Here is a 26,932-nt window from a genome sequence, read left to right as displayed (position 1 = left end):
GTTATCTTTCATAGTAGGACCCTGTTCAAATAATCTATGTATTTATCGTTTCTTGACATTTTTTTAAAAAATATTTTTTTTTCATGTTGTAAGTATTGTTATTGCAGAGGATCTCAACTCAATGCCTAATTTGTTATTTTTCATTTTAGGATACTTAAATTTTACTATTAGAATGGAACCAACTGATCCATATATCGTTTCTTGGCAAATATTTTGTATTTTGTGCTTCAAATTGTGGTAAACATTTAGTTGTTGCAGAGGAATTCAATTTCTCACTAGTTATCGTTTGTTTTAGGACAGAAATTTTGGACCCCCGTGAAGTTAGCGACCAAAAGTTTATTAAATCGATATTTTTTTAGAGTTCTGAGTAGCACTCAAAGAGTTCTAGAGTTCTTGCTAGGTTAGACCAATAGTTCTGGGTAAATAAAGATTTTATAGCGATTTTAAAATTTTGGTGCTAACTTCACGCAACACCAAAAATCTTAAAATGTCTTAATTTTTTTAGAGTTCTGAGTAGAACTCAAAAAGTTCTAGAGTTCTTGCTAGGTTAGACCAATAGTTCTGGGTAAATAAAGATTTTATAGCGATTTTAAAATTTTGGTGCTAACTTCACGAAATACCAAAAATCTTAAAATATCTATATTTTTTAGAGTTCTGAGTAGCACTCAAAGAGTTCAAGAGTTCTTGCTAGGTTAGACCAATAGTTCTGGGTAAATAAAGATTTTATGTCGATTTTAAATTTTCGGTGCTAACTTTACGCAACACCAAAAATCTTAGTTCTGAGTAGCACTCAAAGAGTTCTAGAGTTCTTGTTAGGTTAGTCCAATAGTTCTTTTAAATAAAGATTTTATAGCGAATTAAAGTTTCTGTGCTAACTTCACGCAAAAACAAAAATTATAAAATATCTATACTTTTTAGTTCTGAGTAGCACTCAAAGAGTTCTAGACTTCCAGCTAGGATAGACTAATAGTTCTGGGTAAATAAAGATTTTATAGCGATTTTAAAGTTTCGGTGCTAACTTCACGCAAAAACAAAAATTATAAAATATCTATACTTTTTAGTTCTGAGTAGCACTCAAAGACTTCTAGAGTTCCTGATAGATTAGACCACTATTTCTTGGTAAATAGAGATTTTATACGAATTTCAAACTTTCGGTGCTAACTTCAGGTAAAACCAAAAATCTTAAAATCTCAAAATTTTTTTAGAGTTCTGAATAACACTTAAAGAGTTCTAGAGTTCTTGCAAGGTTAGAGCAATAGTTTTGAGTAAATAAAGATTTTATAGCGATTTTAATGTTTAGGTGGTAACTTCACGCAACAACAAAAATCTTAAAATCGAAATATTTTTTAGAGTTCTGAGTAGCACCGACAGTTAAAATTTAGGTGGTAACTTCACGCAAACCAAAAATATTAAAATCTCAATATTTTTTAGAGTTCTGAGTAGCACTCAGAGTTCTAGGGTTCTTGCTTGGTTAGACCACTATTTCTGGGTAAATAGAGATTTTATACGAATTTCAAACTTTCGGTGCTAACTTCAGGTAAAACCAAAAATTTTAAAATCTCTACATTTTTTAGAGTTCTGGCTAGCACTCAAAGAGTTATAGAGTTTTTCTAGGTTAGACCAGGATTTCTGGGTAAACAAAGATTTTATAGCGATTTTAAAAATTCCGAGCAAACTGCACGCAACACCAAAAGTCTTAAAGTCTCTATATTCTTTAGAGTTGTGAGTAGCACTCAAAGAGTTCTAGAGTTCTGGCTAGGTTAGACTAATAGTTCTGGGTAAATAAACATTTTATAGGGATTTTAAAGTTTCGCTGCTAACTTCAAGAAAAACCAAAAATCATAAAATATCTATATTTTTTAGAGTTCTGACAAGCACTAAAAGAGTTCTAGAGTTCTTATAGTGTTAGACCAATAGTTCTGGGTAAATAAAGACTTTATATCGATTTTAATGTTTCGGTACAAACTTCACGCAACACCAAAGATCTCAAAACGTCTTTTTTTTTGTTAGAGTTCTAACAAGCACTAAAAGAGTTCTAGAGTTCTTGCTAGGTTAGACCAATAGTTCTGGGTAAAGAAAAATTTTATAGCGATTTTAAAGTTTAGGTGGTAACTTCACGCAACACCAAAAATCTTAAAATCTGAATATTTTTTTTTGAGTTCTGAGTAGCACTGAAAGAGTTAAAGTTTAGGTGGTAACTTCACGTAAAACCAAAAATCTTAAACTCTAAATATTTTTTAGAGTTCTGAGTAGCACTGAGAGTTAAAATTTAGGTGGTAACTTCACGCAAACCAAAAATATTAAAATCTCAATATTTTTTTAGAGTTCTGAGTAGCACTCAAAGAGTTCTAGGGTTCTTGCTTGGTTAGACCACTATTTCTGGGTAAATAGAGATTTTATACGAATTTCAAACTTTCGGTGCTAGCTTCAGGTAAAACCAAAAATTTTAAAATCTCTATATTTTTAGAGTTCTGACTAGCACTCAAAGAATTCTAGAGTTTTTCTAGGTTAGACCAAGATTTCTGTGTAAACAAAGATTTTATAGCGATTTTAAAAATTCCGAGCAAACTGCACGCAACACCAAAAATCTTAAAATCTCTATATTTTTTTAGAGTTGTGAGTAGCACTCAAAGAGTTCTAGAGTTCTGGCTAGGTTAGACTAATAGTTCTGGGTAAATAAACATTTTATAGCGATTTTAAAGTTTCGCTGCTAACTTCAAGAATAACGAAAAATCATAAAATATCTATTTTTTCAGAGTTCTGACTAGCACTCAAAGAGTTCTAGAGTTCTGTTTAGGTTAGACCAATAGTTCTGGGTAAATATAGATTTTATAGCGATTTTAAAGTTGATGAGCTACCTTTACGCAAAAACAAAAATTATAAAATGTCTATATTCTTTAGTTCTGAGTAGCACTCAAAGAGTTCTAGACTTTCAGCTAGGATAGACCAATAGTTCTGGGTAAATAAAGATTTTATAGCGACTTTAAAGTTTCGGTGCTAACTTCAAGAAAAACAAAAAATCATAAAATGTCTATATTTTTTAAAGTTCTGAGTAGTACTCAAAGAGGTCTAGAGTTCCAGTTAAGATAGGGCAATAGTTCTGGGTAAATAAAGGTTTTATAGCGATTTTAAAGTTTCGCTGCTAACTTCAAGAAAAACGAAAAATCATAAAATGTCTAAATTTTTGTAGAGTTCTGAGTAGCACTGAAAGAGTTAAAGTTTAGGTGGTAACTTCACGCAAGACCAAAAATCTTAAAATCTCAGTATTTTTTTAGAGTTCTGAGTAGCACTCAAAGAGTTCTAGAGTCTTTGCTAGGTTATACCAATAGTTCTGGGTAAATAAAGGTTTTATAGCGAATTTGAAGTTCCGGTGCTAACTTCACGCAACACCAAAAATCTTAAAATCTCTATATTTTTTTAGAGTTCTGAGTAGCACTCAAAGAGTTCTAGAGTTCTGTTTAGGTTAGACCAATAGTTCTGGGTAAATAAAGATTTTATAGCGATTTTAAAGTTTCGGTGATAACTTCACGCAAAACCAAAAATCTTAAAATCTCAATATTTTTTTAGAGTTCTGAGTAGCACGGAAGGAGTTAAAATTTAGGTGGTAACTTCACGCAAAACCAAAAATCTTAAAATCTCAATATTTTTTTAGAGTTCTGAGTAGCACTCAAAGAGTTCTAGAGTTCTTGCTAGGTTAGACCAATAGTTCTGGGTAAATAATGATTTTATAGCGAATTTGAAGTTCCGGTGCTAACTTCACGCAACACCAAAAATCTTAAAATGTCTATATTTTTTAGAGTCCTGACTAGCACTTAAAGAGTTCTAGAGTTTTGCTACGTTAGAACAATAGTTCTGGGTAAATAAAGATTTTATAACGATTTTAAAGTTTCCGTGCAAACTTCACGCAACACCAAAAATCTTAAAATCTCTATATTTTTTTAGAGTCCTGACTAGCACTCAAAGTGTTCTAGAGTTCTTATGGTAGACCAATAGTTCTGGGTAAATAAAGATTTTATATCGACATTAATCTTTCAGTGCAAACTTCACGCAACACCAAAAATCTTAAAATGTCTATATTTTTTAGAGTTCTGACTAGCACTCAAAGAGTTCTACAGTTATTGCTAGGTTAGACCAATAGTTCTGGGTAAATAAAGATTTTATAGCGATTATTGTTGAAGAGCTACCTTCAAACAAAAATAAAAATTATAAAATGTCTATAATTTTTAGTTCTGAGTAGCACTCAAAGAGTTCTAGACTTCCAGCTAGGATAGACAAATATTTCTGGGTAAATAAAGATTTTATAGCGATTTTAAAGTTTCGGTGCTAACTTCAAGTAGCACTCAGAAAGTTATAGAGTTCCTGATAGATTAGACCACTATTTCTGGGTAAATAGAGATTTTATACTGATTTTAAACTTTCGGTGCTAACTTCAGGTGAAACCAAAAATCTTAAAATGTCTATATTTTTTAGAGTTCTGAGTAGCACTCAAAGAGTTCTACAGTCCTTGCAAGGCTAGATCAATAGTTCTGGGTAAATAAAGATTTTATAGCGATTTTAAAGTTTAGCTGCTAACTTCATTCAAAATCAAAATTCTTAAAATCTCTATATTTTTCCAGAGTTCTGAGTAGCACTTGAAGAATTCTAAAGTTTCTCATGAAAAGTTAGAACAATTCTCGCAAAAAAAGAGAATAAATGGGAAATAAATGTTTCGTCATAATCTACGGATCACACATGCAATCGTTGGAAATCATTAACAAGTATATAACACGTGCGTAATAAAATTCAAACAATGTTACCCAAAACATAGAAATCGACCGTTTCAGGTGCGAGAAGTTTGCAGGACTACTAACAGCTCAAATTCTGAAACTCGGTGCAGAATTTGAGTAGAATTTGAGCTCTCTGAAAAACCAACTCCCAAAATTTGAGCTTTCAATTTAAAGGCTGTAAGTCCATTTGAAATGTGGTCCTGCCAACTTCACGCTGCAGGACCGCCGAAAGCTCAAGTTCTCAAACTCCGTCCAGATATTCACTAGGGTTTGAGCTTTCAAAAAAACCAACTCCAGGAATTTGAGCTCTCAATTTAAAGTGTCTAAGTACACTTAAAAGCTGCAATTTTGAACACATCGTACCAGGACATCAATAGTTCAAATTTTGAAACTCCGTGCTGATATTGAGTAGAATTTGAGCTCTTAGAAAGAACAACTCCGAGAATTTGAGCCTTCAATTTAGAGGCGCTAAGTCCATGTGAAAGGTGGTCCTGCCAACTTCACGCTGCAGGACCACCGAAAGCTCAACTTCTGAAACTACGTCCAGATATTCAGTAGAATTTCAGCTTTAAAAAAAAACAATTCCCGGAGTTTGAGCTTTCAATTTAAAAGGTTTAAGTCCACTTAAAACTTTAACCACTAAGAGCTCAAATTCTGAAACTCGGTGCACAATTTGAGTAGAATTTGAGCTCTCAGGAAAACCAACTAACAAAATTTGAGCTTTCAATTTAAAGACTATAAGTCCATTTAAAACGTGGTGCAGCCAACTTCACGCTGCAGGACCACAGAAAGCTAAACTTCTCAAACTCCGTCCATTTATCCATTAGAATTTGAGCTTTCAAAAAATCGAACTCCCGGAATTTGAGCTTTCAATTTAGAGGGTCTAAGTCCATTTCAAAACTGCGCCACTAAGAGCTCAAATTCTGAAACTCGGTGCAGAATTTGAGTAGAGCTTTAGCTATCAGAAAAACCGACTCCCAGAATTTGATCTTTCAATTTAAAGGCTCTAAGTCCATGTGAAATGTGGTCCTACCAACTTCACGCTGCAGGACCACCGAAGGTTCAAATTTTCAAACTCCGTCCAGATATTCAGTAGAATTCGAGCTTTCAAAAAAAAACAATTCCAGGAATTTGAGCTTTCAATTTAAAGGGTCTAAGTCCACTTAAAAGCTGCAATTTTGAACACATCGTACCAGGACACCAACAGCTTAAATTCTGATACTCCGTGCAGATATCGAATAGAATTTGAGCTCTCAGAAAAATCAACTTCCAGAATTTGAGCTTTCAATTTAAAGGCTCTAAGTCCATTTGAAATGTGGTCCTACCAACTTCACGCTGCAGGACCACCGAAAGCTCAAGTTCTCAAACTTCCTCCAGATATTCAGTAGAATTTGAGCTTTCAAAAAAACCAACTCCAGAAATTTGAGCTTTCAATTTAAAGTGTCTAAGTACACTTAAAAGCTGCAATACTGAACACATCGTACCAGGACACAAACAGCTCAAATTCTGAAACTCCGTACAGATATTGAGTGGAAGTTGAGCTCTCAGTAAAACCAACTCCGAGAATTTGGACTTTCAATTTAAAGGCTCTAAGTCCATGTAAAAAGTGGGCCTGCCAACTTCACGCTACAGGACCACCGAAAGCTCAAACTCGGTCCAGATATTCAGTAGATTTTGAGCCTTCAAAAAAATTAACGATCGGAATTTAAGCTTTCAATTTAAAGGGTCTAAGTCCACTTAAAACTAAAAGCTGCAATTTTGAACACATCGTACCAGGACATCAACAGTTCATATTTTGAAACTCCGTGCAGATATTGAATAGAATTTGAGCTCTCAGAAAAACCAACTCCCAGAATTTGAGCTTTCAATTTAAAGGCCCTAAGTCCATGTGAAAGGTGGTCCTGCCAACTTCACGCTGCAGGACGACTGAAAGCTCAACTTCTAAACCACGTCCAGATATTCAATAGAATTTCAGCTTTAAAAAAAAACAACTCCTGGAGTTTGAGCTTTCAATTTAAAAGGTCTAAGCCCACTTAAAACTTTAACCACTAAGAGCTCAAATTCTGAAACTCGGTGCACAATTTGAGTAGAATTTTATATTACTCATTTTACATTTTAAACATGTAAACATTTTAAAATCGCTATAAAATCTTTATTTCCAAAGAACTATTGGTTTAACCTAGCAAGAACTCTAGAACTCTTTGAGTGCTACTCAGAACTCTAAAAAATATAGAGATTTTAAGATTTTTGGTGTTGCGTGAAGTTAGCACCGAAATTTTAAAATCGCTATAAAATGTTTATTTTCCCAGAACTATTGGTCTAACCTAGCAACAACTCTAGAACTCTTTGAGTGCTACTCAGAACTCTAAAAAAATATAGAGATTTTAAGATTTTTGGTGTTGCGTGAAGTTAGCACCCAAACTTTAAAATCGCTATAAAATCTTTATTTTCCCAGAACTGTTGGTCTAACCTAGCAAGAACTCTAAAACTCTTTGAGTGTTACTCAGACCTCAAAAAAATTTAGAGATTTTAAGATTTTTGTTGTTGCGTGAAATTAGCACCGAAACTTTAAAATCGCTATAAAATTTTATTTACCCAGAACTATTGGTCTAACCTAGCAAGAACTCTAGAACTCTTTGAGTACTACTCAGAACCCTAAAAAATTTAAGACATTTTAAGATTTTTGGTGCTGCGTGAAGTTAGCACCAAAATTTTAAAATCGCTATAAAATCTTTATTTACCCAGAACTATTGGTCTAAAATAGAAAGAACTCTAGAACTCTTTGAGTGCTACTCAGAACTCTAAAAATATAGAGATTTTAAAATTTTTGTTTTTGCGTGAAGGTAGCACCGAAACTTTAAAATCGCTATAAAAGCTTTATTTTCCCAGAACTATTGGTCTAGCCTTGCAAGAACTCTAGAACTCTTTGAGTGCTACTCAGAACTCGAAAAAAATATAGAGATTTTAAGATTTTTGGTGTTGCGTGAAGTTTGCACCCAAACTTTAAAATCGCTATAAAAGCTTTATTTTCCCAGAACTATTGGTCTAACCTATCAAGAACTCTAGAACTCTTTGAGTGCTACTCAGAACTCTAAAATAATATAGAGATTTTAAGATTTTTGGTGTTGGGTGAAGTTAGCACCGAAACTTTAAAATCGCTATAAAATGTTTATTTACCCAGAACTATTGGTCTAACCTAGCAAGAGCTGTAGAACTCTTTGAGTGCTACTCAGAACTCTAAAAAATATAGACATTTTAAGATTTTTGGTGTTGCGTGAAATTAGCACTGAAACCTTAAAATCGCTATAAAATCTTTATTTACCCAGAACTATTGGTCTAACCTAGCAAAAACTCTAGAACTCTTTGAGTGCTACTCAGAACTATTAAAAATATAGAGATTTTAAGATTTTTGGTGTTGCGTGAAGTTAGCACCCAAACTTTAAAATCGCTATAAAATGTTTATTTACCCAGAACTATTGGTCTAACCTAGCAACAACTCTAGAACTCTTTGAGTGCTACTCAGAACTCTAAAAAAATATAGAGATTTTAAGATTTTTGGTGTTTCGTGAAGTTACCACCTAAACTTTAAAATCGCTATAAAATGTTTATTTACCCAGAACTGTTGGTCTAACCTAGCAAGAACTCTAGAACTCTTTGAGTGCTACTCAGACCTGAAAAAAATTTTGAGATTGTAAGATTTTTGGTGTTGCGTGAAATTAGCACCGAAACTTTAAAATCGCTATAAAATCTTAATTTACCCAGAATTATTGGTCTAACCTAGCAAGAACTCTAGAACTCTTTGAGTATTGCTCAGAACTCTGAAAAAAATATAGACGTTTTAAGATTTTTGGTGTTACGTGAAGTTGGCACCAAAATTTAAAATCGCTATAATTTTTTTTATTTACCCAGAACTATTGGTCTAACCTAGCAAGAACTCTAGAACTCTTTGAGTACTACTCAGAACTCTAAAAAGATTAAGACATTTTAAGATTTTTGTTGTTGCGTGAAGTTAGCACCAAAATTTTAAAATCGCTACAAAATCTTTATTTACCCAGAACTATTGGTCTAACCTAGCAAGAACTCTAGAACTCTTTGAGTGCTACTCAGAACTCTAAAAAAATATCGATTTATTAAACTTTTGGTCGCTAACTTCACCCGGGTAAATTTTGGTCACTTAATTTATATTCGTTTCTTAACGAATTTTCGACATTTTGTTCTTCCCATTCTTGTAGAGGAATTCAATGTCTTACGCATTGTCCTTCGTACTAGAACCCTGAAATTTTAGAACGAATTTATTTCTTCTGCGAGTTTGTGTTTAGTTCAAATGTATGAGTCTTGTGACATCTAATTTATTTAGAGAAAATGTTTAACTTTTTAATTTTATGATTCTTTTTTTACTGAAACATGATAGAACTATGTTTAAACAAAATGAATGTGTATGAAAAGATACGTATTTTTGGCTCTTTTTATTGGCACATTAGACGTCAAACGCCAGGAGATGTGTTACTCCAAAACGCAGCGTCAAGAGATGTAGCAAATATGATGATATCTGTTGAACCAGCAGCGTGCAGCGAACAGCGTATATTTTAGCATCAATGCTTCCCTTGATGTTCATTAACAAGACAAGTTATCAAAATTATTGGCAGTTTTGCGGATAATTCCCTCAGTGAGGTACCTCACTCGCATCGATCCGACAGAGATAGAAACCTTCATTTTACGGTTCACAGTTTCCACTTCCACTGTGTGTGTGCGTGTGTTGGCTAATGTGTGTGTGTAGGAAAAGAGATGAGCAGGGGAATATACCGGTATGTGTGCAAACCCTATATGTAAAGATTGGTTTATAAAAATAATACGATACAGTATTTTTTTATTGTATTTTATTGTATGATTTTTATACTTTCAAACTATGCTATATATGAAATTGGGAAGTTTTTGGAGAACAGTTATGTCCGTCAGTCTGTCTCTGTTGATAGGTATAACATTATGAGATAAAATGAAATGAAATATTTCAGTTTAACACCCCACTTTTACGCCCTTTAAGGCTAAGGGAGACGATGAGTAATGCAAGTGAACGATGATGGAATAATTGGTGGAATTATGAGAAAGTGGGAGGAAACGGGACTATCCCGAAAAAAAAACCGAACATGATTCTGTTTACCACAAACTTATGTGGCCGCGAGTTGAACCAGGAACCTCACACACCAGAGCTCTGCCACTTTGTTTTCGCATACCTAAGCGAATGTCTATTGATCCTTTCTACCTATACACTTCTACAGGCTGACATATAAATATAACACCTTAAGAGTCTTCATCCCGGCGAAATTAAAATACCGCTAATTTTACAGTAATTATGTGATATCTTCAAATAGATAAAAGATAATCGAAACGTGGAACAAGAGCGCCCTAGACAATATTATTTTACATGAGATACCGTTATCACGACTCACTTATCTGCTTTCGATTTCGAGCTATTTTGAAAATCGGCATTTATTTTCGCGTTTCTAAACAGCTGAAAACGGAAAGCCGCTAGGTGACTTGTGATAACGATACCTTACGCAAAATAATATTGTCTAGGGCGCTCTTGTTCCATATTTCAATTATCTTTTATCTATTTGAAGATATCACATAATTACTGTAAAATTAGCGGTATTTTAATTTCGCCGGGATGAAGACTCTTAACAAAATTCATTATATCTGACTAGTAGAGCGTTGAGGCACTTTTGGCCTGGCCTGTAGTGAAACTAGTCGTAACATTAATTGTGCACCTTTTTCATGCAGTAATGCAGTTTGGTCAAAGATGATGGAGAAGGAATCTACGCCGGACTCGCTGCTCGAAAACGAACCATATATATTCAATAATGTTCGAGTTGGGAAATAGAACAGGCTAGAGATGATTAAGAAACTTATCTCTGCTGTTCAAGCTCGAACTGATCTGACTATGTTTTAGCGCAATGCCATCTTGGAAATCTACGTTCCCTTCTCTGCTTCATTGTACGACCTTGATTTAAAATTTTGTTCTGGTATAAATTATAAATTTACTAATATTTTTCTTTTGTTAACTCGCTTAAACGTCTCACTTTTGCCCCTCACCTGCAGTAAAATTCCAATGATGTAGTTTGCATAAGTCTTCCCCTTATACGCACCCTTGCTGGATATCATCCCGTTGTAAATCAAGTCTGGACAGCAACTGCTGACAGCAAGGCAATACAATTAACACAAATGGATGTTGGGAGTATTTGGTTTCACCAATAAGAGGCTTCTGTATCTTACGCGAACGGATATATCGAACTTCTTTCTTTTTCATGAATTACGAAATGTGAGGACGAACAATTGCAAAAGACACATACTCAGAATCTTGTGTTGTGAGGCATAAAATGAAAGTCCCGCAAACATGGATTCTCGTTCCTACACGACGAGCAACAGAATTGGTCTCCAAGGAAGAAGATCTAAGCTGGCTGGATAGTAGATGGTTCTGCACAACAGATAGAAGAAATAGTACGTTTCTGTTTCTTCTTACACTACAGAACGAACCACTTTTCTTTCTTTTTTTCTGTTCACCTTTTTCTCAACCGTAGTTGGTGACCAAGATGTTGAGATTAGTGCTTTTCATTATGCAGTAATAGTAGTTTAATCTGTTCGTATGATTGTTCTTTTCTAGCAGTCCAGGTAGTCCTGAAGTAGTTCAGGAAGTCCAGGTACAATAAGATCTCTCATAACCGGCAAAAAGGGAACTAAACAGCGTAACAAACATCTTGGCATTTGAAGGCAGCGCTCCAAGTTCCCTTTAATTGTTGCTAGCAAATTTGAGGCCAGCGGTATTGCCACGTTTATTTTGTACACATCCACGTCTACATCCTGCCACCTGATCGCGCTGTAGTCTGTCTGCTTAGCTTTAGCCACAGCCCTTTACCACTTGGAAACGTCGAGCCAGAGGTTGCGTTTTATTCGTTTATCTGAAATACCAAGATGTTTGTCACAGGCTTTAGGTCGTTTCTGGATACAAGAGTCTACCGTATAATCGGATATACAAAGTAAATAAGACACACATTTCGATGTGTTGACTCCTTTCTCCATTTTCTCTCGCAACTCTTATTTTGCGTTTTGCAAGAGTAGCCATAGCGGCACCACGTTAGAAATTATTTTAAAATGGCGTTATGTAAATTCGATACAGCAGCATACCCGAAACTCCTTGCGAATGAAATTTGTTAGCGTGAGTTCCCTGCCGAGTAACGTATAAAAGAACGCACGTGATCTCGCTTAGCCAATGGCGCTTAGAGTATGCTATTGAGTAATGCGTTTGTTCTTTATTTGCCTGCCTGAGGCGAATCGACGAACAATACAAAAGTGCCGTTGTTTTGGTAATGGTGGTTAATTTGTGTCGGTTACGAGAGATTGATGTCCGTAAACCTGTCCCCACTCACTTCTAAAACACATGTCAAAAATTAGTGCTCCATTAGTGCTGACGACCTATAACATTTTTAAAAAATTGCACTGTTATACAAACGTAAAAAACAAAATCAGGATGGCAGTGATGAAATGGGTCATGGGTTATCGGGTCACTTGAGTTACAACTTTTGTCCCAATTATCTTTGACAACTTTATAATGTTATAAAAATTGTGCTTGTTACACAAACTTAAAAATAGAAGATTCTGGATGGTAGTGATGGATGGAAATATGGAATGCCCATTTGGTTAAGGACTTGACTTGATTTTGAGTTTAAGGTACCGTTCAGCAGCGAGGCTATATGAGACGTGGACCTACTGATTAAAGTGGAATCCGAACCACATGAGCTCCCGCCGGGAATCGAACCCGGGCCTCCCACGCCAAAGGCGCGTACGCTAACCGCTTAGCCACGGAGTAGCTCCGTTTGGTTAAGGAAGACGATGATTAAAGCAAATAAATGGTGATGGAAGAATCGGTAGAATGAAAATGTGGGAGCAAACGATAGTACCCCGAGAAAACCCACGGACACGATGTTGTCCACCACAAACTTACTTGGCCGGGGATCGAACCACCACTGAACCACCGTGCCCCGTTCTGATCTTAGGGATTTTCGAAATATGGACGTTATATTATAATAATTGATAGGCCTACCCAATTTCTAGGGATGCGCACGAGACAAGATTTGTGGCTGTCTCGATTCGAAAATGTGTTGTAAAAGTGATGTCTCGACTCGAAAAAATGTATATTTCTCTATTGGAAGAGCCGTGTCTCGACTCGAATTTTGTCAGGAAAATCATGTCTCGACTCGTCTCGTACTCATCCCTACCAATTTCCTCTGCTCTTGTACTCAAATTTCCAAAATTACGCCCTTAGTGGTACTTTTTCTTACAAATCCTTTGTACTGTCCAAATTTTAAGTTTCTAGCTTGGTCTAAGCGTTGATCAGTCACTCAGCTATTCAGTTAGTCAAATCTTCTGTTACCTATAAAGGAAAAGATGTCAGAATTTCAAATAGTTTAACCAGTGTCGTGTTAACAGCATTATGAGCTCATGGGCAAACCAATATACTGGGGGCATCTATGTTTATAAGTTTCACACGTAATACATTAATTCTGCTCTGGGTCTCCAGGCAAATGATCATTGTGCATGCATTAAGACGGCACTGAGTTCAGCAATTGCTTACTAAACAATCTAGGTTAGACTATGAAGATAGTTTCAGAAAATATGGAAGTGTACATTGCAAGTGTACATAGTCCTATATTCTATACAGGGACGTACGCAGGACATCCAAAGCTCTTAAAGGGGAATCGAAATTTAATATGAGGATAAATTATATTTAAAATTTCTGAATTTACTCCTGAAATTAGACTCAATTTACAGAAAAGACGGAATTTCGGAGCGGTGTTCTAATATTACATAAGAGACTATTTGAAAAGCTTTGGAAAACTTTCGACAAGAGAAAATGAAATCTTTCAGTTTGACATCCTTTAGCTAAGGAAGATTATGATTAAAGCAGGGAATGATTATGGAAGAATTGGTGGAATGAGAAAGTGAGAGGAGGAAACGGGAGTCTACGAATATAATGCCCACCACGAACTTACTTGGCCAGGGAACGAACCAGGGACCCCACGCACAAGATGTAAGCACTACTTCGACAATATATCATATATATATATATATATATATATATATATATATATATATATATATATATATATATATATATATATATATATATATGGGAAATGGTAGTATGGGTGATTCTAAGCAAGAAAGTTCATATAAACATAGGTCCTAATCTCAACGGTTTGAGAGCTACAGGTTGTAAACCATTTTTTACTTTATATAGCGTATTGCTCACCCTGTAGTTACTCTACAGAGGTGTCACATAGCAAGTTTGAAAGGTGGTGGAATAACCTTTCCAACGATATGCAATATGTGGCAGTGGTGTCTTTGGAAGAGAAGTTATTGAGGGATATTTGGAATCAGTGTTGCTATCCAATTTCTTAAAATAACCGTAACTTTCAAAAATTTCGCTCAATACGGTATATACGGTATTAATATACGGTATATATCAAATTTTAATTGAAGTGTTTTGTTTACTCTCAGAGCACACGCGCTCCGCATCAATATTATCAAACAGATATTCAGGAACTTATTTCGGGGAAAGTGGCGGGCAAAGCTTTTCGGGAGGATTCAAATTTTAATATGAGGATAAATTATATTAAAATTTGTAAAAATCAACTTTAAAATTAGACTAAATTTACAGAAAAATCGAGATTTCGGTGGGAACCTGGATTTCCCAGTACCAGGAGCGTACCCATAGGGTGTCTACCTGATCCAAACCCCCCAAACTTGGTAATTCTTAAATATTTGTATACTTTCTTAATAAAACTATACTTGTTTAGCAGAGGAATGATTGACGTACAGTGGCGGATCTAGCCCGGGGCCGGGGGTCCTAGGCCTCCCAGTTTTCAGGGAAATAAAAATAATTTAAGTTCTTATTTATATATTTTTGAAAGTTTAGTAAACTCATGATATATCTATTAGTTTGGGTTCTGGTTGCGCCCCCATTTTTTCCTTCTAGATCCGCCACTGTTGTTGTAGCCTGAAGATACTGTTCTTATACTTCATTTGTAAAACTATCTAGTTCTATCATTTTTGCTGAGAATACAGGTGGCAATAGTTGGAAATTACGTATCGTTTTCTCAGGTGTAGAATAATACAAATTAAATCTTACAAAAACATACTGTCTTGTAGTAATGGAATCCCTGCGAAACTTTGGACTCCTCTCAATACAAAATCTGAGTGCCCGCCTGCCCAGGATCCACCCAGGCCCGTATCCATGGGGGGACTAGGGTGGGCAGGGCCCCCTAAATTTTCACGGTAGGCTTGTAAATAAACTATAATATGGTGATGAACTATAATATGGTTGGGTCGGGCCCCTCCTAACTTCTACCAGCCCCACCCCTACACTTTTGGGCTGGCTACCGGCCTGGATCCACCCCTGCGTACATCCTTGGTATAAACGAATATGACCTTTGACCTTAAATTATTATATGACCTTTGTATCACTATACAGGTAACACATTTCTTTCATGTTATAACAGGGTGTGTACAACGAGAGTGCTAGTTAGTTATAGTAAGTTTGAGGAAGACATGTGGATCACTTTCAACCAGCTGTGTGTGTTGCTGGACGAACAAAATTTTCCAACCAGCTACTTCTATATAACGGGAGAGCATACTTAATAGTTTAATTAAGAGAAGCAAACGATGCCGTGGAATAATTAGCTCATTTTGAGGCCAAAACGGAAAGCGAGGAGCGACCGGAAGTTGTAGTTAAACGAGAACAAAGAAAGGAAGGGAAGTTTTCTTTTTTTTTTTTTTTTCTATAGTTGATACAAAAAAGGACAGAATTGAATTCTGTATCCAATTCTCTTAACAGTGACATCTACCAAACCACTTTTTCGGTTAAATCTATTTGCAATCGTCGAGGATTATTACACTTGATTACGTTTGAGACGTTTTTCTGTCGCTTTTCCCCCTCAGCGTCGTATCGTGTCGAATCGTGGGGATTTCTACCAAAAAAAAAAAAAAAAAAATCGGAATGCGCTTTTACCGTCGAGTTGCTCTGTCATGTGTTATTTTCTTTCCCCTTGCGTTAACTGTTTACTTTGTCCAAGATTTTCCTCCCTACTCGGTCCTACTTTTTGTATCTTTCTTATTTCAGACTAGACTGCACCATACCATGGTAGGTAGTACCCACTATTTCCACTAGACCTCTATCATCTGGCGGTTTGGTCTAATTTATTCATGTAATTTGCATTCTGAATCTTCAATGAGCCAACTGGCTAAACAAACAGGGCCAATCTCTTCGCAGCGCTTACAATTGGCAACATACATACAGACACAGTGCGAGGCTGGTTGGTTGGTATCTAAGCAGAAAATTAGAAAAAGAACACACACACACAGATATATATGTACGTATATTGCAGCTAGTAGATATTTTGTAGGAGATGCATTCACTTGTAGTTTATCGTCTTTCCTTTCCCTTCCGCTCCTTGACTTTCGTATATACTTTGTTTGAAAAGATATAGTTTCTAATAGAATGGTTTTGCGGTTAATTCCACAATGAAAATATAATCTGCATAATTGTAACGCTTTTCTGTTGTTTCGCTAACAACTGCCAAAAGTAGTTTCTTTTTTGTGTGGAAGCTCCTTCATGGTTCAACGTATGTGCCTTTTGGTGCGGTACACCCGAGTTCGATTCTCAATAGGAACTCTTGTGGTTCGGATCCCATGTTAAGCTCTAAGGTCTACGTCTCATAGCCTCGGTGCTGAAAGGAGGACTAAACTCCAAATCAGTAGCAATAATACGTGGCGTGTTTTAAAAGTAAATACCGTTTTGAAACTTGGCCGCTGCAGTGCTGGGGTCGACAACCCACGCATGCGCACTGTATACCTACATTTGTTAGCAAGCCACATACACCATTACGGAAACATTCTACCGTGTTTATGTTTGTTTGTGAGTATTTAAAATGTCGGTACCAATTGAGAATCCCTCCGACTGTGAAATACGCGTTGTGATTCGTTTCCTTAATGCTAAAGGCATGTAAGCGGCTGAAATTAATCGTCAGACTAGTGAAGTACAGGGTGGCCCAAAAGTAGGTATACACCCCTGCATTGGTCAAGTATAACATTCTAGCTTATATGTTTTACGGCTGTTCCGAGATATAAGTAAAAAGACATTAAGAACAAATAATAAAAGAAACGATAGATAACAATAAGAAATTATATAAAATGCAGTAAGCTGATCAGTACGGGACTGTATATCTACTTTTGGTCCCCGCTGTATATGGAGGAAACCTCATGAGTGATTTGAAGAAGCATCTAGGTGGTCAGAGTCACGATGACGATGATGAAGTCAAACCGACCGTGTTGCAGTGGTTGCCAAATCAGGCGGGAGACTTCTATGAGGATGGTATTATTTGTTGTATTATGAAATAAGTGCTTTAATATTGTTATGTCTTTCAGGTAGAGTCAATAACGTTCCGGATGTTTTCCCTTCACCAATTTTATTATAAAATCTAAATACAAATATCTTTGAATTTACAAAGAGCAATCTAATAATATCTTTCCTTATGAATGATCAAGATGAAGGAGAAAGGTGTTTTGCACGGTGCCCATTTTGCTCGTAGCAGATTCCAGAACATCTGCAGTGTTTTAGGTGAGTACTTGTAGGAAACCTCCTCAATCCAAAGCAGCTTCGCGAGGTTTAGTTGTCGTTAGGATCGCTACTCCAAAGCGACCTCGGGAGCGGGTGTAAGTTATTTGATCAACGGTCAAACTGATAGCTGGTTCTTCTTCAGGCTTCGCTTTTTATAGATGGTCTCTTGGTGGCTCGTTCCTCCTCGGGCTCCGTCGTTTTGGTTTCGTGTCTTCCTAGTTGTAGTTTCTCGTCTGCTTGTACTGTTTGTAAATAGTAGCACGTGCTGTGGAAACGTGCTTGTGCTGAAGGTGGGGATCCTTACAATATGGAAACTATGTAGAAAAGTAGATTAAGAGACAGGTTTTCATATAACAATAAAAATGTTACGAAAATTATATCTTTTTATTTCAAAATGGTACTTACTTTAAAAGAAAAGCCTCGTATCTTCCTTTTTCTGTTTTAATATTAATATTTTCTTAAGATCGTTTGAGGATTAAACTGAGTTCTATATTGTAGGATTTTCATGTAGCACACTTGATACAATGAGACACAGTTATATATTGTTTCGTGTAGCAAACTTGATACATGTGGCACAGTTCTATGTTGTTTCATTTAGCAAACTTGATACAATGTGGCACAGTTCTATGTTGTTTCATGTAGCAAACTTGATACAATGTGGCACAGTTCTATGTTGTTTCATGTAGTAAGCTTGATTCAATATGATACAGTTCTGATGAAGCTATACTCACTTTAAAAAGTATACTGAGTAATGTTTCATATTGTAGCAGTATCTTTATCAGACAAAAGAATGTCACTAAAATACATGAAGTATAAAACTCTATATACCATCATCCATATAGTTGTACACCGCTAGTACTTTACAGACAATTAGTTAGAAAGAATTACTTAATTGATGTCTGGACAGAAAATGATTGTTTCAATAGGAATCTCGATTCTCAAATACTTTCTCGTCTCGGAAAGCTTCTCTCGTCTCATCTCGTTTTTGTAAATTTACATATAAAATTTGTCTTGATTTTGATTTCTTATTTTCAACTAGAACTTAAGAGAAGGCTTCCGCTTCACAAGAGATCCACGAAGGATGTGATGTAACAGCATTTAAACCACATTTATTACGGAGTAGGGTATTGTGTAGCTATTAAATTACGTATCTGCAAATGTTGATAAATGCTGTGCATTATGTTCGTACAATCACTATATCAATTTATAGCTATTTCTTAATACTATGATTCGTGTCACAGTAAAACAGTTTTTGAGATCTATGACTTGGAAGAACTAATGTTATCCACGGGACTCGAGAAATTTCTCGTCTCGTCTCGTCTCGTCTTGAATTTGAAAATGTAGCCTACTTCCTTTTTCCGATTCTCGTCTCGTCTCGAATTTGAAAATGTACTGCCTTTTTCCGATTCTCGTCTCGTTTTCGAGACAAGAATCGAGACAAAATGGCGAAAAAATTCTCGTCTCGTGGCAAAAATAAATAAGTGTCAGAAACGCTGATAACACGACAGAACGAGAGGCTAACTTCTAAGGGCGCTGATCCTGGGGGGCCCGGGCCACCCCAAAGCTCATGTGGGCCCCCTATTCTATATATGAATATACAATATTTGGTATAATTTGAGTGCAATTTGTCTTACAATCTTCATGCCTTCTGTATTTGGATGATCCCCCCTCCAAATTTACAGAGAAATCTGTGCCCTTACTAACTTCCACGTTATATCTCCATGAAATGTAAAATTCAAATAAGAATTGGAAGATCATAATCGATTTTAAATGTAAAAAGAAAAATAAGTGCTCACAAAATAATAAAATATTCATATAGATAATAATAAAGAAGGTTTGAAGTAAATGTGGTAGTATTTACTTTCTAAATTAATTAATTCTAACCTAACTAATTAATTGACTAACCAACCCTATACGAACTCGCGCTACAAGTTGTAAAATGGAAGAGATCTAAACTATATTTAACCAAATATGCACAAGTACTAACGTACAGAAGTCATAAAAATGATTAACATGTAGGAATTCTAAATATCATCCAACTGCGTAAGTTCTAAGGTGCAGCAGTTCTCAGAGTTATCCAGATGCACAAGTCCTAATTGATGAAAGTTCTCTGAAATATCATCCAGATGCGTAAGTCCAAAGTGCAGAAGTTCTCAGTGTCTTCCAGATGCACAAGTCCTAAAGTATATAAGCTTTCAGAGTCTTCCAGATGCACAAGTCCTAAAGTATATAAGTTTTCAGAGTTATCCAGATGCACAAGTCCTACTGTACGGAAGTTCTAAAATATCATCCAGATGCACAAGTCCGAAAGTTCAAAAGTTTTTGGTCATCCAGGTGCACAAGTCCTAATGTACGAAAGTTCTAAAATATTATCTCGATGCACAAGTCCTAAAGTACAGAAGTTGTCGGAGTCATTCAGATGCACAAGTCATAGAGTACAGAAGTCATCAAAATCATCCAGATGCACAAGTCATAGAGTACATAAGTCATCAAAATCATCCAGACGCATAAGTCCTAATGTGCAGAAGTTCTCCAAATGCATAAGTCCTAATGCGCAGAATTTCTCCAAATGCATAAGTCCTAATGCGCAGAAATTCTCCAAATGCATAAGTCCTAAAGTGCCGAAGTTCTCGGAGTCATTTAGATGCACAAGTCATAGAGCACAGAAGTCCTTAAAATCATTCAGGCGAGTCAGTTCTAATGTGCGAAAGTTCCAAAGTGTTATTCAGATGCACAATTCCTAAACTACAAAGTTCTCAGAGTCATCCAGATGCTCATGAATATGTATTAAGTGCACTTTAAATCTGCTAATTCATGAATATTGATTTGAATATTTAAATTGCTTTACAGATCATTAAAGATTAAAATGCGCTGATAGGTAGACCTGTCAAGAGACCTCCATGAGAAGTATTGAAAATACATTCTCATATTACAAGACAAATTCAATTAAAAACAAAGGTAAACTTACATTCTCATTCTCATTTCTCAAAAATTCTGTATAGACTTATTTGGTCTGTTTGCCGAAATCTGTCCTTCCCTTCTTCTACGTACTGTCATTTTTGGGATGTATTTATATTGTAAGGATCCCCACGTTGCCGTACCAGGCAATAACCACGTGTGAACTACATGTGTTAGTAATAAATAAAAACAAACAGACAACGGTCTCGAAGAGGAGTCGATCACCATGGCCAACAGTCGGAAGGACGAGAATCAACGAAGGAAGCCGACAAGACAGGATAAAAAGGACCTGCACGCCTCGACCAACATCAATCTTCCCGGATTGATTGAAACACCTAAAACCCCTCTCATGACGCTCGGTCACCGAGAGGTACCCATCCTTATACCCACGACGCTCGATCAACGGGTTCCTTTCCTCTTTCTCACGACGCACGGTCACCGAGAGAGAGATACTTAATCTACACCCCTCTCACGACGCACGGTCACCGAGAGTACCTCAACTCAAAGCCCACGACGCTTGGTCACCGGGCTCCTATCTAATCTTACCTAAATATTAGTGGAACTTCTTATTATAATTTGTATACATAAACTTTTTATAATAAACAGGTGAAGGGAAAAGTCCAAATCCCGAGTACATTTTATTGCTCTACCCAAGAAATTTTACAATATATAATTCTAAACCACTTTCACTGACATGAAATTCATAGACTACTAGTACGTCATAGACTATTTTGAAGTTGTTTTTTTTTTTCATTTTACAAGTTCCTATATCTTTTAAAATAAATCCTGTTTGTTGGTCTAGAAAATACCTTGAATTTTAGTACAAACGTGAACAAAAGTTTTTAATTTCAAAGATGCAATAAAAGTTTTTGATATTTCAAATATATGTATGATAAATGATGTTAACGTTAGTTAATACACAAGTTCTGAAGAACGGAAGTCCTAAAAGTCATCCAGATGCATAAGGCCTAAGTGTAGATCCAAAATCATCGAAGTATACAGGTCCTAAAGTGTGGAAGTCCTAAACTGTGAAGATCTACAAATTAGGGCTTGTGCTCAAATTTTAAAATCGGCATTTATTTTCGCGTTTCTAAATGGCTGCAAACGGAAAGCAATTAGATGGCTCGTGATAACGGTACCAAATTTCACAAAATTAAATCCCCACGTTAAGCGGGTTTGCATATCCAGGCTCCTAACTATGAAAACATTTACGCTCACTCCAACCTCAATCATTTCACGAATTCAACCTCTTTTACGTATGTTATTAGGACATAATATCGATTGTGATTTATTCTAAAAACACTTTTATACATTGCAAGAGCTGTAACGTCCAAATATTTACTGAGAACTCATAGTCGTATCGGAATAAACAAAAGCGAGTATGGAACAGTAAACTGGTTTCACAAAATGCAAAAGAAGAGGTGTAAAGGCATACAAAACGGTCGAGTGGTTTGGGTCGATACACTACCAATCACATGTTTGTGTGTTCAAACCCGGTAGCAAGTTGTTTCTTTTTTAAGTGTCTTCCTATTTTCATCCGGAGGCTGAAAATATTTCTTTGACTAACTCATTGAAAACTTCTTTTGTTTCATATTCGATTAGAACGGAACATTATATGAATTGCGAATCTTAAATCCATAGCTTAAAAAAAAAAGTATACTCACTACTCCATTATCCTCTGATTTGTAACGAAAAACTATTTATAAACAGTGGTGACTTCAGAAAATTATCCTCGGGGGAATTTCAATATGCGGGTGGAGGGCAAACATTGGTAGTCCACATTGAGCACGATCGAATATATGGTCCTGAAGGCGGAAATTTCTTAGCTAGAGAGGGGTCTCAAATTCTCCCTCAAATCACGTCCTGAAAGCATCATTGCTTAAAAGCTTTTCGTAACAAATATAATATTATACTTGTTTTTCGTTCTACATTTTGAATTGGTAAAATCATAACTTATAGAGGATTATAATAAAAGCATAAAAATTACAATACCAATCATGTATAAATTATCCTGTAAGTTACCAACTTTGGGTCAGATTAAAACTCAAATATTTGTTTTCGGATTGCACTTAGAAGTAAGTCCTCTCTATATAATCCTGAATGGAAAGCCATGTATAACTCTAATTAATTAATCAATATTTATACAAATATTTTTTTTATTTTACTATTTTTACTATTCAATATTATATTCACTTCATTTCCAAAATCAAAATCTCGGAGATGTATATTGTACGAGTGCAGATTCGCAAATAAATGATTATTTATCATATATATTGGTCTCTATTCGAAATTCTATTTAATCGAATCCGACAAGAACACAGACAGAAACATCGAGAACAGGTGAAAAAAAAGAGAGAAAAAAGTGCTGTGCCCGGCGGGGACTCGAACTTAGTTCGAATGGTGCTTTATAAGCCGAACGCCTTAGACCACTCGCCTATGGAAACAACTAGTGATTGTAGCAAAGGCTTCGAGTAGTAGTTTTTATTACAGAATAACATTTTCTATTGCCTAAAATTTAAACCTAATTTACTTTGATATAATATATCTATTAATTTGTTTAATGAACTTTGATGAATGATTTTATGTTGTTGATATAGTTTCTATTACACGTTCTTTCGTAAATATTATAGAAAGTATCAGGGTTATTTATGATCTTTCATGGAAATTGACTGGCGCATGCGCAGTACACAGACAGTTCAATTGGAAGGCGAGGAAGGAAAGGCTAACACACAGTTAGAACGTTTCTTCGCTGTGAAGTATAAAGAACAGCTAAAATGTATTACACTTGTCATTGCGTAAAGAATCACCAGGTTAATGTTTGTCCAAGTTCTCACTGATCAACAGGACTTATGAAAAATAATTAATATTGTCATTACTGCACAATATGAAGAATAAAGAACGTAAATTACATCACATTCTTCTCGAATTCAAACCTAGCTAAGGAAGGGACAATAAACAAAATGTGATTTATTCATTCGAATTGAGATAATTCAATGAAACTAGAAATTACACAATCAAAAGGAAAAACATTGTTAAAATGACAATAATACTTTTATCCGAGAATGTGAAATAAAGTTATTAATTAACTGAAATGAAAGTAATATTGGGCATGATATAGAGTAAGGAAAAAAAAGTAAATGTATTCTTAGAAACGTTCAAAGTAAATTCACAAATACTTTTTGAAGATATACTACTCTTCCTTAATGTTTTAACGAACTAATAAGTAAACAAGCAAAGGAAAAGAATGAAGAACGAAAGTATTGCTCTTGAAAAAATATAATAAATAAATGAAACTTCAATAAATGTTTACACAAAAAATAACACACTAGTACTTCGTGTAATCACCTCCAGAGTCAATAACTTCTTGAAGTCTGGAGGGGATACTAGATACAAGTCTCGAGCAATACGACGGTGTGTCACGAAAATGTTGCCACAGTTCCATAACATGATTTTGAAGAAACGTTTGGTCTCTGTCTTCACGTCTCTCTTCCCATTCTTGCACCATGTAGCCCACAGATGTTCAATTGGGTTCAAATCTGGGGATAGAGGGGGCCACTCAATACAAATTAACTCTGGATGTTCACTTAGCCACTCTCGTGTTTGCCGGGAAGTGTGAACAGCACTGTTGTCATGCATAAATATATATTCTTCCTGTTCGGGGAAGTTTCTTTCTAAGGACGGTAACAACGTATTTTCGAGGATATTAATGTAAACACTGCTGTTCATTCTCTCAGGCACCGCAACCAAATCTCCAGGACCAGCAGCCGTCATGTATCCCCAAAAGTGTGCTGATATTCGCCCTGAACAAGAAGTTCTGATAATATTTTGTTCAGCATACCTGGTTCCGCACGGTCTATACAATATAACTCTGCCTTGTTGGTTAGACTTGAAAACCTTCTCGTCGGTCCAGATGATTAAGTCCCAATATGACTGAGGTTGGGTTATGTTATTCTGTGCCCATTCCATTCGTCTGGCCTTGTGAGTTTCAGTCAGGAGAGTCTTCCTAGCGGGTCTTGAACAGTGTAGACCAGCCCCCAATAATCTTCTTCTTATTGTTTCGTGAGAACAATTATATTCTCTGGCTTTGTCCAAGAAGATTGACGTGTGGCGTAGAGGTCTGTTGATTACTTCTGTAACTAAAGCTTGATCTTGAGCTGCAGTTGTCACTTTTGGCCTTCCGCTTCTTGACCGAGACCTGAACCATTCACCACCTTCTTCATGTCGCTGAACCCATTTCTTGACCGTTTTCTTGTCACATCCCAGATCTCTAGCAATCTGAGGCACAGTTTGTCCCATTTTTGCTCGGCCTATGATTTCTCCTCTCAGAGCAACAGACAGTTCTCCACAACCTTTAGAGCGAGGCATTTTCAGAACCTGTTAGAAATTTGCTTTCTGGCGTGTATGACAAATATCGGTAAAGTGCATCTTTCTGTTTCTACTGCGCATGCACCAGTCAATTTTCATGAAAGATCATAAATAATCCTGACAATTGTTGTAATATTTGTGAACGAATACGTAATAGAACCTATATTAACAACATCATTCGTCAAAGTAAAGAATACCGTAAACATAAAACAATTTCAACAGACTATTACATCAGGCCAAAATAGGCTTAGACTTCAGAGAATACAAAATAAATTTCATACTGTAAGAAAGATTGAACATGAAACATGCTTACTATATTTTCAACTTGTCACATTAGCCGAGTGGACTAAGGCATTTGGCTAGAGATTCTAAGGCACCAATCAAGAGTAGTTCGAATCCCACCATAGTACAATTTGGTTTTACCTCTTCTTGACGTTTCTGTTTGTGATCCTGCCGGATTCTATTAAATATAATTTCGTAATACGCTAAAATATACGTAATATATGAAATTCTTAACCTCCCATTTTTACATTTTTCAAGCTCAGTTGAAAAGAAAGAGGGAAAATGAAAGTACAAAGATTTACAATAATTACTTAGCATTTACTGTCATTGTAATTGTGGATATTTTATTTATAAAAATGTATAATGAACTAAAAATATATTTAGTAGGTCACATGTCTCCATTTTTCGATTCTAACTTGAAAGTTACAGTTTAGGCGCTGACATATCAAAGACCCAGGGGTTGAGGGGGTTGTAACCCCTCCCATTGAAACTTTTATATTCTATTGAAATAAAAAGTGTTTCAGTTTATAATCTTGGAAAAGCAACAATCACTGTGTGTGGAGGACGGTTTATTTATACTACGATTTATCACTTCCAAATGTGTAGAAGATGTGACTCGATATTGTGCATAATCATTCAAGAAATATAACACAACGAAGGGACTTCGTAAACCCTTCACGCCACCCCAGGAGGAGGAAGTGCGTCCCTCGGTTGGGAACTACTGCTTGCGAGGGAAACATTCTAACAGTGTGTTAGCGTTTCCTTTCCTCGTCTTCCAATTGAACTGTCTGTGTACTGCGCATGCGCCAGTCAATTTCTATAAAAGATCATAAATAACCCTGATACTTTCTATAATATTTACGAAAGAACGTGTAATAGAAACTATATCAACAACATAAAATCATTCATCAAAGTTCATTAAACAAATTAATAGATATATTATATCAAAGTAAATTAGGTTTAAATTTTAGGCAATAGAAAATGTTATTCTGTAATAAAAACTACTACTCGAAGCCTTTGCTACAATCACTAGTTGTTTCCATAGGCGAGTGGTCTAAGGCGTTCGGCTTATAAAGCACCATTCGAACTAAGTTCGAGTCCCCGCCGGGCACAGCACTTTTTTCTCTCTTTTTTTTCACCTGTTCTCGATGTTTCTGTCTGTGTTCTTGTCGGATTCGATTAAATAGAATTTCGAATAGAGACCAATATATATGATAAATAATCATTTATTTGCGAATCTGCACTCGTACAATATACATCTCCGAGATTTTGATTTTGGAAATGAAGTGAATATAATATTGAATAGTAAAAATAGTAAAATAAAAAAATATTTGTATAAATATTGATTAATTAATTAGAGTTATACATGGCTTTCCATTCAGGATTATATAGAGAGGACTTACTTCTAAGTGCAATCCGAAAACAAATATTTGAGTTTTAATCTGACCCAAAGTTGGTAACTTACAGGATAATTTATACATGATTGGTATTGTAATTTTTATGCTTTTATTATAATCCTCTATAAGTTATGATTTTACCAATTCAAAATGTAGAACGAGAAACAAGTGTAATATTATATTTGTTACGAAAAGCTTTTAAGCAATGATGCTTTCAGGACGTGATCTGAGGGAGAATTTGAGACCCCTCTCTAGCTAAGAAATTTCCGTCTTCAGGGCCATATATTCGATCGTGCTCAATGTGGACTACCAATGTTTGCCCTCCACCCGCATATTGAAATTCCCCCGAGGATAATTTTCTGAAGTCACCACTGTTTATAAATAGTTTTTCGTTACAAATCAGAGGGTAATGAAGTAGTGAGTATACTTCATTTTTTTTAGCTATGGATTTAAGATTCGCAATTCATATAATGTTCCGTTCTAATCGAATTTGA

Source organism: Thermobia domestica, chromosome 11 (assembly GCF_964235325.1).
Source record: "Thermobia domestica chromosome 11, izTheDome1.hap1.1, whole genome shotgun sequence".
Classification (NCBI taxonomy): domain Eukaryota; kingdom Metazoa; phylum Arthropoda; class Insecta; order Zygentoma; family Lepismatidae; genus Thermobia; species Thermobia domestica.
Note: the sequence above shows the minus strand (reverse complement) of the source record.